The 19793-nt window shown below is 31.2% G+C and overlaps 1 protein-coding gene across 1 annotated transcript in view; it reads left to right on the top strand.

Moving 5' to 3' along the window:
• LOC108910605 overlaps window positions 1-19793 on the top strand; it is a 64731-nt gene that overhangs the window by 39380 nt on the left and 5558 nt on the right. The gene's annotated exons all lie outside the window — the stretch shown is intronic.

Here is a 19793-nt window from a genome sequence, read left to right as displayed (position 1 = left end):
AACGTATATAAAATCAAAAAAGTAGTAAAACTTTTAAGAGTTTGGAGACAAATAGAAATTTTTCTGAAATCGTTGGGTAATTTGTATTCTTTCGGCCCAATTTCAAACCCCAAAATACTGTATTCTAGTATTTTAGTTAGTTGTTAAGCAAGTAATTTGAATATTTAAAGAACAAGCGGCAACTTTCAAAATTTTCTGGACGGCATGCAACGTATTTTCTATATAGTCGCATAAAAATTTCGTTTATCATAAATGATCTCGATTTTTTCGTTTTACTATCGGGTATTTTAATCAGAAGCTTTGGTCTTAAATCGTCTATATGATTTAAATTTTCATCACGGCGATGTGCACCGGCAACACCAAATATTAAGGCAACTAAAAAGAAAAACAATATCTAGACATTTTAAAACTTACGACTTCTTTGATTTATAGCTATCTTGAAATTTCAAAAAACACTCAATTTCAAATATTCGGATGTATCAGTGTCTTCCTTTGTACTAAGTGTTGCTCTCAACATGAGTTATTTGACCATCAACTTTATAAATAAATCGGAAAAGTATGCAATCATAATATTTTGAGATCGGGAGGTCGTATTTTTCTTCAAGGCAATAAGTCTTGAAACGTTTGTAAGCGAATTCGAGCCTTTCCCTATATTTGTTTGGTAATAAATTTAAAGTGAAATTTTTTGCATCTGCCACTAACTCTGGTGGTCTCCCGGACACCTGAACATCATCACCACTGTGCATTGTATTCGAGATAGAGGGTGTTTAGTTTACAAAAAAATTAATATTTTCTTCCATATCTTCATAATACGCTGACGGAATTATAATGAAATTTACTATAGTGTATTCATTTAATTAGACCTTTCATTGAGTATAATATTAACTTTATGGCTTCAACCAGTGGCGTGCTACTGGAGGTGCCGCCTCATTTTCTCAAGGAAAAAATGGTGGTTTTTTTAAATAAAAATAAATTTTTTAATAAAATTATCTCCTAAACGGCTGCTATACTGTTAAAAAATATCAAGAAACACTTTTCATACATTTAACGTAACGGTACCTGAATTTAACATTATTTCTACAAAAAAACACCAGAGGTGTATTTTTTTCTTGGGAAAACGGAGCGGCACATTTAGTAGTACGCCACTGGTTAATTCTACGAGGTTAATATTGCATCCAATAAAAGGTCTAATTAAGTGAATTCGCTGTAGTAAATTTCATTCAAATCGTTAATCAATATGAAGATACGACAAAATATAATTTTTTTTGGACTTGAGCACACTGTATCTACCACGTCCCCCAGGAAAAAAGTTTATAAAGCAAACTCTACTTATTTTTTGGCAACTAATCCATTGCTGCAGTTTCTATATTTAAAGTGAAATCACCCTGTATACAGTAAAGTTACACTAACATAACATTATTATGAAATATTAATAACACAGGCCAACAAGGAAAAAATTCCAGAGATCAGACACTACGTTTCCGAAGGCATTTGGCGCGCTGAATCCGAATCTGGCCTCAGAATTGATCCATCACCCTAGGTTTCCGAGATATTCTAACCTAAAAGTGCAAAAAACACGTATTTTTGCTATTTTCAAGGTTATGTAACTTGGCGAAATAATTTTTTTTCTCAAAACTGAAAATATCATTTTTTTTATTTGTAAAAAGCTTTATTTTTCGCGGAGATATCGTCGATTAAAGATGATCAGTATAGCTTCCTTATTAAACAAACCATGGCTATAACACAATATCACTAGCCTTAGAGGGCTCGCAGCGCTTAGTGTTATTGGGTAATAGGGCTTGAAGTTAACCTTCCTGACGATTAGGGCTCACAGTGCTTAGTGTCGTGAGGTTATAGGGCTTGGGATTAACCTTCCAGACATATAGGGCTTGGGGTTAACCTTCCTGACAATTAGGGCTCGCAGCGCTTAGTGTTATTGGGTTATAGGGCTTGAAGTTAACCTTCCTGACGATGAGGGCTCGCTCCGCTTAGTGTTGTGGGGTTATAGGGCTTGGGGTTAACGTTCCTAACAATTAGGGCTAGCAGCGCTCAGTGTTATGGGGTTAGCCATGATGTAATAATATAGCCATACTGGTCATCTTAAATTGACGATATCTCCGCGAAAAATAGAGCTTTTTCCAAATAAAAAAATGCGTTTTGAAGGGGAAAGATAGTCGTTTCCAATGATGTCTTTAGTTTTTTTTCCGCCAAGTTACATAACCTTGAATATAGCAAAAGTACGTGTTTTTTGCACTTTTAGGTTAGAATATCTCGGAAACCTAGGGTGATGGATCAATTCTGAGTCCAGATTCGGATTCAGCGCGCCAAATGCCTTCGGAAGCGTAGTGTCTGATCTCTGGAACTTTTTTTTTTAAATTTTGTCGGCCTGTGTAATCGACGTTTTAGTACGAAAACATGCTATCTCAGATTTCGGTTGGAAAACATGCTATCTCAAATTTCAGTTGGAAAACATGCTATCTCAAATTAAGTTTGGAAAACATGCTAACTCAGATCTTTAGGTAAAAACATATTATCTCAGTGTGACTAGAAATTTAAGTTGGCACATTGAATGATTGAAACCGTGCATTTATAATAAACTTACATAACATATTTTTAAGAAAATAAGGAATGTTTATGTTCAGGTACACTGTTTATTTTAATTTTTTTTATTCAATATTTTTCAATTAATTTTGTTAAGTTATTGTTATAAATGACAAAATTGTTAATTAAAAAAGTATAATAAAATGCAGTATGCTGCAACACCTTTAGTTATTCGACGTTTTTTGAAATACAAATTATAAAAAAAATAGTGTATTCCTTAATATATAAAAATGTTTGTTATTACTAAAAATTATTCGATTTTTTTCATACAAGTTTGCTTTGATATCAAAATTAAGAGCGTACTCTTATCTGATTTATAGTCGCTATTCTTGATACACTTATTTTTCTTTTTCACAAAATCTGGGATGCACAATTTATTCTGAAAATAATTTTGAAGTCCTAAGGAGACTGCAATAAAAATAATTATATACTGGACCAGGCTTGGCCTTAAACTCCGGGTCCGAATCGTTCTTACGGCACCTCAATAAAAACAAGGTAGCCGCGTCCTTGCATAGACTTTGGAAATGAAATGCAGGTATGCGACACTTTTATTATTGGTACTTTATGATCTGCTGATGATAAACATGTGTGCATGGGGAACCGCCGAAATGTGCACGTGCAAATCATATGCGCCCGTCGCATCGATATATTCATATCATTCAACTTTATACATTATATTTATATTCTGGTTATTATGTTAACTCTATTAACAAAAGTAAGAGTAGTGACTATAAATCAGGTGAGTGCGTTATTAATTTTTATATCAAAGCTTGTATGAAAAAAATCGAATAATTTTTAGTAATAACAAACATTTTTATATATTAAGGATTAAGGTATACACTATTTTTTTATAATTTGTTATTTTAAAAAACGTCGAGTAATGTACGTGTTGCAGCATATTGCATATTATTCTATTTTTTTAATTTTGTCGTTTATAACAGTAACTTAACAAAATTAATTGAAAAATGTTGAATAAAAAAAAAATAAAATAAACAGTGTACCTGAACATAAACATTCCTTATTTTTTGAAAAATATATTATATAAGTTTATTATAAATGAACCGTTTCAATCATTCAATATGTCGACTTAAATTTCCAGTCACACTAAGATAGCATGTTTTCCAACCGAAATCTGAAATAGCATATTTTCGTACTAAAGCGTCGGTATATCTAGTCAGTGTGGGGGATACACCATATACGTCGCTACGGCTAAACGCAAGTGAACTTTATTACCGATCGAAACGGGCGGAACGGTTTCATTTCCATAGGATAATTATGCCCAGACATCGAAATTATTATACAGGCGGATTAGTTTATCCAACGGCATATAATATTCCAATGGAGGCCCTGCGACGCATTTAACGTTTTAATATGATATGTGTACAAGAGTTTTGCATAACTGCAACAATAATTATCTGCCGCGGCCGGTGCTCACATTAATGAGTCCATCACGAATCAATTAACACGTGCCAGCCGGACTCGAACAAATTTTGATTATCGCCGATATGTGACGACCCTAATGAATTGAAAGCGGACCACCTAACTAAAAATCGATTTTGAAAAGACGCCGTCGTCGATTTTTCATTTTGTAATTAAGATTTGATTGTGATGATAATGACGTTGCTACAAATCACTCAGTGAGATAGATAACAAACGGGCTATAAATAGTTATTTATACCATAAAGGAGGTAAGTATTATTTACCAGTGGAGGACGATTTTGCGCCCGAGCCGAGCGAGTGCTGGCAATAGAGTCCGAGACTGGTAAATTATACTTAACTGTTGCTTGGTGTATAACATTTTATCTGCTCCCACAGTCCTTTATGGTTCATGAAATAAAGATTAGGTTTTATTTTTTGACATTTCTTAATAAATTCATTTGGACATTATTCGAAATCTTGCAAAGGCGCACTATAATTCATTTGGACTTATGTATGGACAAAATTAAGTAGCGCCTCGTAGAAAAAAGATAAAAAAAAAACAAAAAATAGCGTTTTAAAGCTTAAGTGGCACAGATTAAGGGAAAAATAATCACATTTCACCAGCACCGCATTTACACCCCCACAATTGAGCCCCAAAATTATAATTTTGGAAAAAATGTACATTTTTTTGCACTCTCGTTTGAAAAAAAAAATCTCAAATGATACAAAACAGTTTTTTATAGTTTTTAAGATGAGGAATAATGATCCATTGTTTAAATTGAGTTTAAAAATTTTAAACCCTTAAATTTACGAATATTTCAGTTAATGATGTTTTTAGCTCTGATTTCCGCTCTTATGCATCGATTTGCTTGAAATTTGGAAAGTAGGTGGGGAATAGCTCAAGAAACAAAATTATACTTAACTGTTGCTTGGTGTATAACATTTTATCTGTTCCCACAGTCCTTTATGGTTCATGAAATAAAGATTAGGTTTTATTTTTTGACATCTCTTAATCAATTCATTTGGACATTATTCGAAATCTTGCAAAGGCGCACTATAATTCATTAGGACTTAGGTTATGGACAAAATTAAGTAGCGCCTCGTAGAAAAAAGATAAAAAAACAAAAAATGTCGTCTTAAAGCTTAAGTCGAACAGATTAAGGGAAAAATAATCACATTTCACCAGCATCACATTTACACCCTCAAAATTGATCCCCAAAATTATAATTTTGGAAAAAAATTAAATTTTTTGCTCTCTTTAAAATGATACATACAATTTTTTTATAGTTTTTGAGATGAGGAATAAGGATCCATTGTTTAAATTGAGCTAAAAAAATTTAGAACCCTTAAATGTACGAATATTTCAGTGTACGATGTTTTTAACTCTGATTTCCGCTTTTATGCATCGATTTGCTTGAAATTTGGAAAGTAGGTGGGTAATAGCTCAAGAAACAAAATACACTCATGTTGATATATATTTTTACCCTGGGGGTGGTTTCTACCCCTTTGTAGGGTTGAAAATAAATTTTGTCGAAATAATTCCGGGAATCGATAGAGCAACTAATTTGAAACAAGAAATGTGTCATACAATTTTTTTGATAAACCAATACTTTTTGAGTTATTTGCGATTGAAAACTAAAATATTCAATTGAAAAATTGGGTTTTCAATCGCAAATAACTCAAAAAGTATTGATTTATCAAAAAAATTGTATGACACATGTTTTGCTTCAAATTAGTTGCTCTATCGATTTTTGTATTATTTTGGCAAAATTTATTTTCAACCCCTACAAAAGGGTAGAAATCACCCCAGGGTAAAAATACATATCAGCATAGGATGTATTTTGTTTCTTGAGCTATTCCCCACCTACTTTCCAAATTTCAAGCAAATCGATGCATAAGAGCGGAAATCAGAGCTAAAAACATCATTAACTGAAATATTCGTAAATTTAAGGGTTTTAAAATTTTTAAAATCAATTTAAACAATGGATCATTATTCCTCATCTCAAAAACTATAAAAAAACTGTTTTGTATCATTTGAGATTTTTTTTTTCAAACGAGAGAGCAAAAAAATGTACATTTTTTCCAAAATTATAAGTTTGGGGCTCAATTGTGGGGGTGTAAATGCGGTGCTGGTGAAATGTGATTATTTTTCCCTTAATCTGTGCCACTTAAGCTTTAAAACGCTATTTTTTGTTTTTTTTTATCTTTTTTCTACGAGGCGCTACTTAATTTTGTCCATACATAAGTCCAAATGAATTATAGTGAGGCGCCTTGGTTGTTTGGATTTTGTCGTTTCTAAGGTGTTTATAAACAAAGCTACATAAAAGTTGCAATTTTGCTGGTTTTGAATTATTATTTCTAAATGAGTGATTTTCAAATAGAAAGTGCAGCAAATGCTGCTTGCGAATTTTTATTGCCCGAGAAGTCAAAAGTGCGCTACGGATGAGCATATAGAAATTTCAAAAAATGATGCCAGAACAAAAATACTGGTGTTTCTGAAATGTCACTGCTAGCATATCTCATGAAGAAGTCAAGAACTTTAAAGTCACCGGCGGTGAACTATTTTCATAGAGAAGAACGTGGATATATCAAAATACCCCAAGCTGAGAGCATTTTTGAAACGTAAAAATGACGGTTATGCACCTACAAAGTCAAACGTTTTTACAAGAGATCAAGTCAACGATTTTCTCGTTGAGGCACCCGATAACACGTATTTGCTAATGAAGGTAGGGACAGTCTTAGGCATTGCAGGAGCATGCCGTTCTGATGAGTTATGCAAACTTACTTTGAACAACGTCAATTTCAAAAAATTCGATGACATTATTGTAGTTACAATTCCAGATTCTAAAAATGGTATGTCACGTACGTTTATAATTACTTCTCATCTGGGTTCTGTTTTTCTCCTAGAAATTCTCAAGAAATATATCAAGATTAAATTGGAAATTTCACGCTTTTTTATGCACTATCAAGAAGGTATAAGTTACAACCAACCAGTCGGCAAGAAAACCCTTTCTATGATTCCTAATAAGATTGCACAGTTTTTGAAACTAGAACATCCTGAAACATATACAGGCCATTTATTCCGAAGAACATCGGCAACGGTACTGGCTAATACAGAAGTTGATGTATTAGCAATCAAGAGACATGGTGGGTGGAAATCAGCCACAAGTGCAGAAAGTTATGTTGCTGACAGTTTAAGTAACAAAAATATCCAACAGGAATCTTTACAATGACACTTCAACTCCAGGTATAGCAGTACGTTGCATCGTGCTGTTTCAATGGATCAGTCATATAATACTGAGCCTCCGGTGACCGAAATGGAGCGGTCAAATCATTTTGAGAAAAATGTGACAATTATTAAACACGAGGGGAATAATTATCCTGATATTATGTTATAAATATTACTAAATGTAATAACTGTACAATTACTATAAATATTCATTCATAATAATTAATAAAATGTAATGTTCATTATATATTTATGTTTATTTGTACATAAAATATGCATTTATAATTCGAAATCGCTTTTTTACTAGGGAGGTAGGTTACCTCACTAACCTCCCGTTGTCCATAGCTACTTCCACGTCTACAGTAAAATCCACTTACCTTCTTAAAAACAATGTATTAATAGTCTATTTACTATAGTTGGAGCAGATAAAAGCATTTATTTCACCATTTAATATGTACAGGGTTAACTACTGATGCCAATGACAAAAAATGTTGATGTTGAAATTTGTCATTTTGAGAAACAATTCAGTTTATTTTTATATATGTTTTTTTGTGGGAACAGACAATTATTATTTTTGTTTCAAATAATAATAATTTACATATACTTTTTGAGAGGACAAAAAGTAATTTAAGAAATCATTAATATTCATATTTATTGAATATGGGCTAAACAGATCGCATTCGTATATTTTCTTTTCCATTAACAGTTTTGTAGAATTTATGCCTCACCACTTTTCCCAATATGGAGAAGCTCCCAAGATCTGTCTGATATACAGAGTTTCTCAAATGTTACTGGCATCCTTGTAATGGGGTGATTGTACAGGCAAAATAAATGAGATTTACCCAAATATATAAATCCAAATGTTCACAATTTCCGAGAGAAATTTTTATTATATTCTTTATTTCCTTGGAAACCCTTCTTGATAAAACAACAACAATTCTAGGTTGTAATGGGATATCTTTGGTCTAGTTATTCAGTATGTTTAAATATTCCCTTTTATCAAAAGTGGCCTTTCTTTTATTTACAATAAAAATACATAGTACGTCACTGTCTTAGTTATAAAAGATACTTTAAGCTTTGATTATTTTGAACAAATTCTTTGCATATCGTAGTTTTGCGTAGTGAGGTAGTAATATTTTCTAACTGATGACATAAACAATTATTATATCTTCCAACAATTACCTTAAAGCTGTTGTGTCATTGTTAGAGTAGAATTTCAAGTTTTCTTTAGCTTTGATACAAATATACCTGAATTTACACTAAATGAATACTCAGATATGTATTTATTAATGGAGTAAATTGCAGGATTCTTGATTGTCGATTTATATTTTTTTTTGGATTTTCCTAAACTGTAACAGTTATTAATGTCACTTTCTTCGACAATTCCTTGTATAATTATTTCCTCTGGCGGCTTTTCGATGATTGCAGATCCTTATAAATTATTTTCAACATATTCACTTGTTCTAGAACCGCTTTGCATAGAGGACACTGCATTTAATCCTGCAAATGTACTATCATATTGCTGCAATGACATTTTCATTGTCGAGACTGCGGAAATACTAAGTTACGTATGAGTTTTGCCACTCCAAAATCGATAAGTTCATAATTGGCAATTGCAATTGCGTGAATTAGGTGCTAAAACCAGCTCTAACCTATTCTCATTGCTTTGTTATATGTACAAATCTAGGTGACATTATACGGTCTTTTAATACCTAATCGCTCAATATTAATGGGTCTTTAATCAATTTAGTTAACTGTAATATTTTTTATGATACTTCTTTTAATTAATCGAAAAAAAAACATGAAATATCTTTGACCAAAAGTAAAGAGCAATTTTGAACATTGTCCACTCGTTGTTGTTTTGTATTTTCTGAATATTTTGTGTGATAATAATTTTTTGTATATTTATATTACTGGTTATTCTACAAATGTAACATATTTTGTATCGTTTACTTATTAAATAAGAAGCAAGAAATTAGTTTGATTCTATTTATCTTTTACGTTTTCACTATTAAAAATATGTTTCAACATATGGAAAGGTCCTAGAAATAGTACCCAATCGCCGTTTATTCTTTTTTAATAGCGGAGAAATATCAAAGCGGATACCAATTAAAATCCTGAATCTCATTCAAAGAATTTTGCAAGCCAATATCCTTTCCTGCAATTGCCTTCCTGGCACAAAACGAGCTTTCGTTGGTGTTCAATCGCTACTTTTTGCATCTGTACTACAGCTGCCAACCTTTCATGTCGCGTCTTTTTGAAATATGAGGAAATCCTGTTTGCTGCAGTATTTAAATCATGTCTTCCTATCAATTTTAACACCTTATAGTTTGTGTCGGTCTTGTATTCATTTAGATTGAATTCTAGGAAAGTATTCACTAGAGATGCATTTTTATGCCAATTATATTTGTTAAGAAATGTTAGACCTATTCATTTAGTTCTCTAGTATTGCGTCAGCAATAAAGTAAGCGTCATTTGGGAAACATTTTGTTAATGGCTTTGGCTTTTTATTAAATTTTGATCCTATCCTTTGTTTTTGCATAAAAATAATCATTAATCAGTCATATATGTACATATAAATATTCATGTAATTTTTTGTATATCAAATTTGTTTAAAAAAATATTGAAAATAATGTTACTTCACAAAATTTCGAAAAACTTCAGTGATAAAAGTCGTTTATTACAAGGTCTTATTTAACTTGCCTTGTTAGTATGGGTCAAATCTTGCAATTGAATTTTAAAAGAGTTATCCCCAACCGATTGAGCTGAAATTTTGCATACACGTTTAGTTTGGATGACAATGCATGGTGACGTCATTCTAAATCCAATATCCAAAAGATGGCTAACCAGTTATTTTTTATGCACGTCCATGATATGGGTATCAAATGAAAGGGTTTGCTGAGAAGAATACGAAGATAAAATGACGTCACTAAAAGCTTATTTAAAAAAAATTATACATGAACTTATTTACACAAAAAGATCTAGTTAACATTTTACAAATATCAGGTAAATATGTGTTGTAAAATTCGAAAAATAAATTTATTGTAAATTTCGGGTTGAAAGAATGTTAATACCGTTAATACAATAGCTCATTCAATGCTCATGAATTGCCGCGCTTTCCCAAATTAAAACAAGAATCATCTCGATACGTTCATTATTAACCGAGATATGGCTAATTTTTATCTCCGTCGATTTGAAGCCACTCGTTCAGTTTTCTTCGCGCAACCAGGCGCGCAGCGCACATGCTCCGTCTCGCTCTCCTTACTCGTTCACTAAATCGAGTAATAGAACACATCGCCGCTATCTTCTTTTTTGCAATTAAATAGTTGAATTCATCTTAATGTTAATGTAGGACATGAAAATATAGCTCTTAATGTAACTCTCTCCAAATTTTGGCGCTTAATATTAATAATTAACGTCCCAGAGATTAAATAAAAAAATATCTCAGCTTCTAATCAACTTTTTTTTAAATTCGAAGAAAAATAGTACTACCTAAACTATAGAGGTTACTATTTCTTTTTATAATAATTACCTATCTTAACAATTTAATAAATATTAACATTTTTTCAGTCATTTTTAAACAAATTAAATTCTCAGTTAATGCATATGTCAATACAACTATTTAGGTACAAGAGCAACTAATGATCGAAACTCTACAACGCCTGTGAGCTTGGGAAAAATGAATTGAAAACAGCATCTTAGTAGTCCAATTAAATAAGCCTTTGAATCGAAATTTTGGTCAACTTGACTGAATTTTTGATATGAGTTAGTTTGAGGTATATAATAACAATAAATGATAGTATTTTTTTCTTCAACTCCCGGCCAAGTGTAAAAAAAGTTAAAACAATGGGTTTTTCAAGATAACTCAAAACGGGTAAGGGCTAGAAAAAAAGTTTCGTAGTTTCGTATAAAAATTGTAAAGCATACATTTCTACATTAAAATGATCTCTTGACTTTTTCTTATATTATTAAAATTAACAGAGTTAGGGAGGCTAGAAGTTAAGGGAAGATTTCAGAAATTTAAAAAAATCATAAGCAGAAAAATGAATGAATTTTGTAATTTTTTTTCGATCTACTCTAAAAAATGTAACCTTTCTTTTCAGAGAAATAGATATATTTTTTAGTTTATAATAAGAAAGTTATAACAATTTCAAATTTGTTGTTCACCCCCTTCAACAGAGATTTTAACGAAAACCCCGAAACAGGTCAATTTAATTTTGTCAATTTGTTTACATAAATCAAATTTTTAAGTCTTTTTGAGTAAATATGATTTTTTATAAATAAAAAATACAGTTTTTCTGAAATAAAAAATAAGGGTAGCAACCCCAAACACGGAATCATTTGCGAAATATTTGTTTTTTCATCAGTAAGTAATTTCCATTTTGTTTCATTTCAAAATATTGAATGATGGCGCCGACTGAGGTTAACGCTGAAAGTAGTTCCTCGTGTAAAAGGTGTAAATCAAAGCCTGTTAATGGTCTTAAATGTTTAAACTGTGGTACTAGTTTTCACTTAAGTTGTGCGAAGTTGCTAAATGTGGAAATTTTGGACAGCAACACGGTGAGATGTTGTGAAAATGAGGTACATTCTGATAATGCAGCTTTCTTTGACGCTGTAAGTGCTATTTCGGGCGAAGACAAAAAAGTGGATATTCATATATTTAATTATGTCATTGGGCTGAAAGATGCTATAATTGTGGAATTGCGTGAGAAAATCCAGTTGCTAAATAAACAAATTGAAGTGATTAATTCGTGTAATTGTGTAGTGAGGGTTTGCACGCAAAAGAAGCAGTTGCCTGAAGAAGTAGTAACACAAAAACCTCGTCAAGCTGATAAATCCATTCCAAATTCCTCAAAAAATGTAAATAGTAAACTTATAGATAGCTCCAAAGAAAGGGGAAACAATAACAATGTTAAGGACAAGGATGTATCAAATGCAATTATGCAAGCTGAAACTCGTGTAAAGTTAAACAAGTATATTAACTTGAATAGGAATTCTGACATAATGGCTAGTAGAAATGGTGATAATGCTTCTATTGAAACATTTGAACATAAAAACAATGAATGGGTATACAAAAAAAATAGACGGTCGGGACCTCAGAAATCTAAATCCACTGTAATTGGAAATAACAAAAACGTCTTAACTGTAAAAGGTGTACCACGTCTGGTTGATCTACATGTATACAGGGTGGACCCCTCTAATACTGTGGCCGATATGATTCAACTACTAAAGCCTCACTTCCCAGAAGTGCAATGTGAGGAGATTACGGCAAAGCATCCTGGTGTATATGCTTCTTTTAAAGTGTCCATTTTAAAAGAGCACTTTAAGATGGCTATGAATCCTGACATATGGCCTTATGGATCCTGCATCAACCGTTTTTTATCGATTCCGAGGAAGGGGCCCCTGATAACAGGTTAATATTTAATCCTAATCTTCTTCTGATTAACGTAAATACTTTAAATATAGATAAGATTAATATGCTACTAGAAGAAACCTGTAATTATCCTAATGTAAATTTCTTATGTTTAGTTGAGATTGGTGTTAAATTAGAAGTAATTGACACAATACATATTGACAAATATAAATATATAAAAGAAACATTTAGAGGCAAAGACGGTTAAAGTTAATATTGAATGCACTGAATCAGATTTTGAGTATTGCGTTGCATCGTTTCAATCAGATAACAAGAAAACATTTATTATTAATTGTTATAGGGCTCCATCTGGAGACAAATTCACATTTTTTAACAAAATATGTGACCTGTTAGATTATCTAATTAAACCTACCACTAATGCAATAGTTTGCGGTGATTTTAATTTTGACGCATTTAACAATGTAGATTTTATGAATCTGTGTAATGTTTTGTCTAATTTTAATTTAAAACCTACTGTACGATGGCCAACACGAGTAACGAATACGTCTTGTACCTTAATTGATAATATTTTTGTAAATTTTAATAACGAGGGTATTTGTACTGTCTTTGATAATATTATCTCGGATCATAGGTCTGTTTGGTTAGAGATTGATGATCATGATTTGAAACCCCGTAGAAAAAACTTTATGGGGCGACTTTTTAAGGAAGATAATATTTCTTTATTTTTGGATAATCTATCCAAAGAAAATTGGCATGATTTGTATCGCTGTACTCAAATGAATGAAGCTTTTTATTGTCTTAATGATTTGTTTATGTATTATTTTAATTTAATTTTTCCTGAGCGTAAATGCTCTATTAATGTTCAGAAAAAGATGTGGATAACTAATGAAATTATCGAGTCTAGTTGTAATATAAAAGATTTATATTACTTAAAACAAACATATCCCAATTTAGACTCCACTTATAAAGAAAATAAAAAAAAGCATACTATATTAATTCGCGAAACAAAGAAACTATTTTATCAAAATAAAATTTGCAATTCCAATAATTCCATACGCACTGCGTGGAATATTGTTTCTGAATTATCTAATAAAAAAAAGAGGGATCGAATATTGTAGCTATCCATAGTAATAATAAATTAATAGGCAATCCTTTAGAAATTGCTCCAACTTTTAATAGTTACTTTACTGGCGCTCCAATGAATGTTGTAAATAAAATTCGTGATTCTCATCATACTGCAAATTATACAAGTAGAGTAAATATAACTGATGTATTTTTGGATAATACAATTTTTCTTTTTCTGTTTACTGAGCAGGAATTGTTTAGAGTGCTTAGTCAAAAATTAAAAAATAAAAGGTCAGCTGGAGCGGATGGCATTCCCTTGTTTTTAATAAAACGTGCATTACCGGCTTTAATAGAACCACTAATTTTCTTGATCAACTTATCATTTCAGACTGGAGTTTTTCCGGAGATACTAAAAATAGGGAAAATAATTCCTGTTCTAAAAAAGGGGAATCCACAGTTATTAAATAATTACAGGCCTATTACTGTGTCCTGTGGTTTCTCAAAAATTTTTGAATACGCCTGTCTAGATAGACTAATGTCGTTTATAAATAAATATAGTATTTTAACCACTCATCAACATGGATTTCGGGCAGGATTTTCAACTACTACTGCCATACATTCTTTTTACGGTGAAATTGTTAAATGTATTGACATGGGTGAGTGCCCCGTAGGCATCTTTTGTGACCTTAGTAAGGCATTCGACTGCATACAGCATGATAACTTACTACAAAAATTTTATAAGTATGGTGTCCGGGGTTCTGCTTTAAACTGGATTTCTACTTTTTTAAAATATAGAAAACAATATGTGTCTATTACTTCTACAAGTGATGACTTTACTAACGAATTTAAATCTGAATCTAATTCCATTGACATGGGTGTTCCTCAAGGTTCACTCCTAGGCCCCGTACTATTTATTCTTTATATAAATTCATTGGAGCGTTCGATAGGTAATAATTTTTTCACAATGTATGCTGATGATTTATCATTAATTATTTCAAATAAGTCAATAAAAGACCTGACTACTAATCTAGAAAATACATTGTACAATGTGTCTAAGTGGTTCAGTTGTAATAACTTATATTTAAATACCGACAAAACTAAATTAATTAGATTTCACAATAGGCAAAAAAAATGCGAGTCTGTTGCGGCAAATATTAACAACTGTACTATTACCAGTGATGAAACAGACTGTGTCAAATTTTTAGGAGTTACTTTGGATGATACATTAAATTGGAAAATGCATTGCAATAATCTTATATCTACATTAAGTTCAGTAAGCTACTTAATGAAGTCTATGAAAGAAATTTTGCACAAACAACAATTGTTATATTTATATTATGCATACGTGGAGTCTAGATTGCGTTACGGAATATGTTTTTGGGGTAACTCTACCTTGTCTCATTCAGTTTTTGTCATACAAAAACGTATTTTAAGAATAATTGCTGGCGTGCCAAGTCATCGTACATGTAGAGATATATTTAAGAATTTTAATGTTCTTACGTTAGTATCATTATTTATTTTTGAAATGTCTGTGTATATATATAATAATAAGGAGTCTTTAATTCTGAATAAGGATATACATACAATCAATACCAGACAATGCTATGATATCCGAATTCCTTTTGCAAAATATACCATAACAGCTAATTCACCAGATTATCTGGGATTTAAGATATATAACCATTTACCGAGTGAACTCAAGACTGATAAGATTACAATATCTCAATTTAAACAAAAACTGAAATTATTTTTAGTAGATAAGTGTTTTTATTCTTTATTGGAAATTTTTTCTGCTGTTGTGTCCTAGGTTAAGTTATTATATGTTTATTTGACTATTGTTATACAATCCTTTTTTGTCCACAACAAGATAAATAAATAAATAAATAAATAAATAAAAAATATTGATTAGAACCCCAGAAATTTTGAAAAAACTGTTTTGGGGGCGAACTTTAAGTGTGTATTTCACCTCGTAAATATATTCCGCCGATAAAAAAATACGGGTCTCTTTACATTTTTTAGAGTAGATACAAAATTCATTCGTTTTTCTGCTCGTTAAGATTTTTTTAAATTTCTGAAATCTTCCCTTAACTTCTAGCCTCCCTAACTGTTAATTTTAATAGTACAAGAAAAAGTCAAGATGCCATTTTTATGTAGAATTGTATGCTTTACAACTTTTTTTTTCTAGCTCTTACCCTTTTAGAGTTATATTGATAAACCCCTTTGTTTTATCTTTTTTCACTCTTGGCCGGGGGCTCAACAAAACTCACTCACTGTTATAATATACCTACCTCAAACTAAATCATATAAAAAATTCAGGCAAGTTGACCAAAATTTCGATTTAAAGGCTTATTTAATTGGACTATAGATAACAAATTCCGCTAATGCCAAACTAATGAAGCTTTCGGGCTGAAATTTTTACCATGCATTAAGGGTGCAAAGAGCTTAAAAAAGCCTGAATTACAAGTGTCTGCGATGAAGATTGCATTAATTATTAGCAATTGGAAAAAAGGTCATTTTCGATCATTTTTGAGCTCTCGCGCAGAAACACATTATCGGAATTTAATCAGACTTGTCTCATTTTACAGGTTTATTTGTATAAACTTTTTTTCGCTATGAATAACAGTTTTTTTACGCGAGTCAAAAAACCAATTTTCCATGACTTTGATCATTGTTTAAATAAAGTTTCCCAACTAGTCTTGAGTTGATTCCCGAAAAATAATGGCTATAGTAACTGAACTACTAAGAACAAGGTTAAGCCGATAAGATTTAAAAAATGAGTTTGTTTGAATTAAATTATAAAATATTAGACGAATAAATGAAAAAAAATGAGATATCGTGTAATTAATTTCTCAAAAATTAGAGGAAGTTTAAATCTTTTTTGTATGTTCTGTATTAAAATAAAATCACTCAATGAGAATTAACAGAAACTTATATTTGCGTACCTTTCATCATTTCTACGTAATACACTAAACCATAAAATTGCAATCGTATCCACCTCAGTTAAATGAAAATTCCACTGAATCACAAAAATTTAGATGTTTCGGAGTTGCCGGTCCTCGTCGGCTAAACTCCGGAAGAGGCGAGAAGTGCAGCGATCGGTGTTAATTACGAAGAGGAGAGGGCGAAACGTCGATTGGATTACAGAAGGTCAGTTAACCTCACCGTGGGTCGCATTTGCGGCATGATCCTGTAATCGCCTCGCAGCGTGTTCGACAGCGGCGCCGTGGGAGAATCCCCTACGCTAAATACAAGCCATTAGTGCACCGTTCCTCGGTTAAAAGCCGTCGGGAGGGGGTCCCGCACACAATTGCATTAGCCTCCCACGAGAGACGAGATTTTTTTTTAAGCATGGTGGATAGGTAGCGGTCTGTCTTGGTGTGCTACTTAAGTTCGTTCCAGACCTGCGGGTGTCTCCGTAATTTTTTTTCCAGTTGGGTGAGGGAGCTGTTTATTGGCACAAAGGATCGTATTATTTTTTTAATTTTGGGGGAACTTTGTGGAAGATGTTGTCTGATGGAATTTAAGTATGTTCTAATAAATAAAGGGGCAAGTTAACATTATTTTAAATTAAGTTTGGAATTCTATATAAGGAAATGAATATTCATATCGTGTATGGAAGACTCGAACAATATTTTAATTTTTTTCATACATCACTTGCAAGCGAGAAGGCTTAGAATAGCCCAATTTTCACTTGTACGCCTCTGGGAAGTTAGTCTACTGACGAATCCAATTTTGGTGTACAATAAAAGTATGTTTCATTTCAAAAACATTGCACTAACTAAACTAAATTGTCAAATAATTAAAAAAAAGATAAAAACAGAAAGTGCAGTACTAAACACACAAATATATAAAATATACCTACTAAACTACACTACACTGGTGTACGTTGCATTAATAGCAAATGTCAAAAACTGTCAAAAGTAAGTGCCACATATGTTACAGTGTGTCCAAGATAAGGATGGGATGGCATTAGGATTTAGGAAACGGTAAGAGATACGGGGTGGCTCAAATTAGAAAAAAGTTGTTTTTTCATACCTAACTACATGCCGTTTAGAAAGTTTTAAAATTCCGGGTAATTCTGGAGATATCTGGAAATTTTGGCTTTATTTGAAAAGAATTTTAAAATAAATTGCATATTTACATTGCCACTTTTTTCGCTCTATCCAATGGCGACAACATTTCTGCAATCCGACGGTTTGTCTTTCAAGGGCCATCATCAGGTTTAATTTTTTAAATACGTCGCTGCTAATTTTATGACAAAATCTAGTCATTTTTAATTCTGAATTAGATGATATTCCTATTGTAATCGCGTAAAAAGGTTTTAGCGATGATTTAAAATTTTTCCGTAATACGGCTCTGAACGCTTTCAAAATATCTATTGGAGGAAGTCATAACAGTATAAAAGTCAATATGTAATACTAAAAACTTATATTCAATTATAAAACGTAGTGAATACGTAAAAAATCTTAAAAATAGTAAATTGTATAACCTAACATTCGAAAACAATTATTATTATTCTTATACATTTATTTGAAAAGGTCATAAAATCCAGATTAACTTCTTATTTAAAAAAATTCAATATTATTTCTAAAAATCAGTACGGCTTTTAAGAAGGCATATCCACCCAGGATGCAATTGTTCGTCTAACAAAAAGCATATATAATTCATTAGATAAACAAAATCCTTCGCTGGTTATTTTCTTAGATCTAGCAAAGGCTTTTGATACAATCGACTTCTCAAAACTTTTTACCTCTTTAGAAGATCTAGGCATACGTGGAGTTAATTTGAAATTATTTCATACCTATTTACAGGAACGGATTCAATATGCACGTTTAAATGATACATATAGTAATCCAAGTACAATTAAATATGGTGTTCCCCAAGGGACTGTCCTGGGGCCTTTGTTTTTTATAATATATGTAAATAACCTATTTTACTTAGAAAACTCAAGTCAAATAATTTCTTTTGCTGATGATGATACGGTTATATTTTATACAGAATCTGATTGGTCTACGCTGAAAAACAAGGTTTAACAATATGACTCTTACTATAAATTTTGAGCAAACATTCTATATTCCGTTTTCATCATATAAAAATAAATTACCAACATATAGTGTTCTGGATATAACGGATGGTAGACAGACCATACATATAAATTCAACTAGTAACTTGAAATATTTAGGAATTTACATTGATTCACATCTAAAATGGGATATACATGCCGATTATGTAACTAAAAAACTCGGGTCTATTATATGTCTTTTCTATAACAAGAAACATTTTAAATACTGAATATATGAAGATTCTAAATAATGCACTTGTAAAACCTCATTTAATTTATGGTATTTTAGGATGGGGCGGTATATTAAACTCTCACCTAAAAGATTTTGTCATACTTCAAAAACATTTTTTTAAATAATTCTAAATAAAAATATAATGTACCCTTCGGATATACTATTAAATGAAATAGGAATGCTTCATTTGAGACAAAATTATTTTTATTGTGTATGTATTTATTTATATAAAAATAGGCTATTACTACCTGATCACGACTATGGTACAAGATTTAAAACCCATAGTTATAAAATTGAATTTATGCAAAAAATTATAGGCCAGAAGAGTCTTAGCTTTCTGGGACCTACGATTTTTAATTCATCGCCGCTTATACTTCAATAAAAAATATAAATTTATTTAAAAGAGAATGTAAACGATATATACTTAATCAAAGCAGACAAAATACCCACAATATTATAGATCTAAAGAATAACTAAATATAAAATAAATTTCTGCATAAGTTAGTAATAAATATGTGTTTTGTTATATTAAATACTGTTTTGTTTTTATTTTTGTGTTATATTTTAAGATATACCTAAGGAATGTTTTACTATTATAAATTGTGAGTATTTTGATATTTCTGAATTTACAAGTTCTTCACTGTATTTATATATTATATAGATTTTTAATTAATTTGTTTATATTAACAAATATAATATTTGTTAATATTTAAAATATAAAAAAATATCTTATTTATTCATAATATGTCTCGCTAAAAAGTTTTATTTATTAATTGTAGCTCACAAAAACATATTAAAAGCTAGAATAATG

This window comes from Anoplophora glabripennis, unplaced genomic scaffold, assembly GCF_000390285.2.
Source record: "Anoplophora glabripennis isolate ALB-LARVAE unplaced genomic scaffold, Agla_2.0 scaffold461, whole genome shotgun sequence".
NCBI classification, from domain to species: Eukaryota; Metazoa; Arthropoda; class Insecta; order Coleoptera; family Cerambycidae; genus Anoplophora; species Anoplophora glabripennis.
The sequence above is the reverse complement of the archived record's forward strand: the minus strand, read 5'-3'. Positions and strand labels throughout refer to the sequence as shown.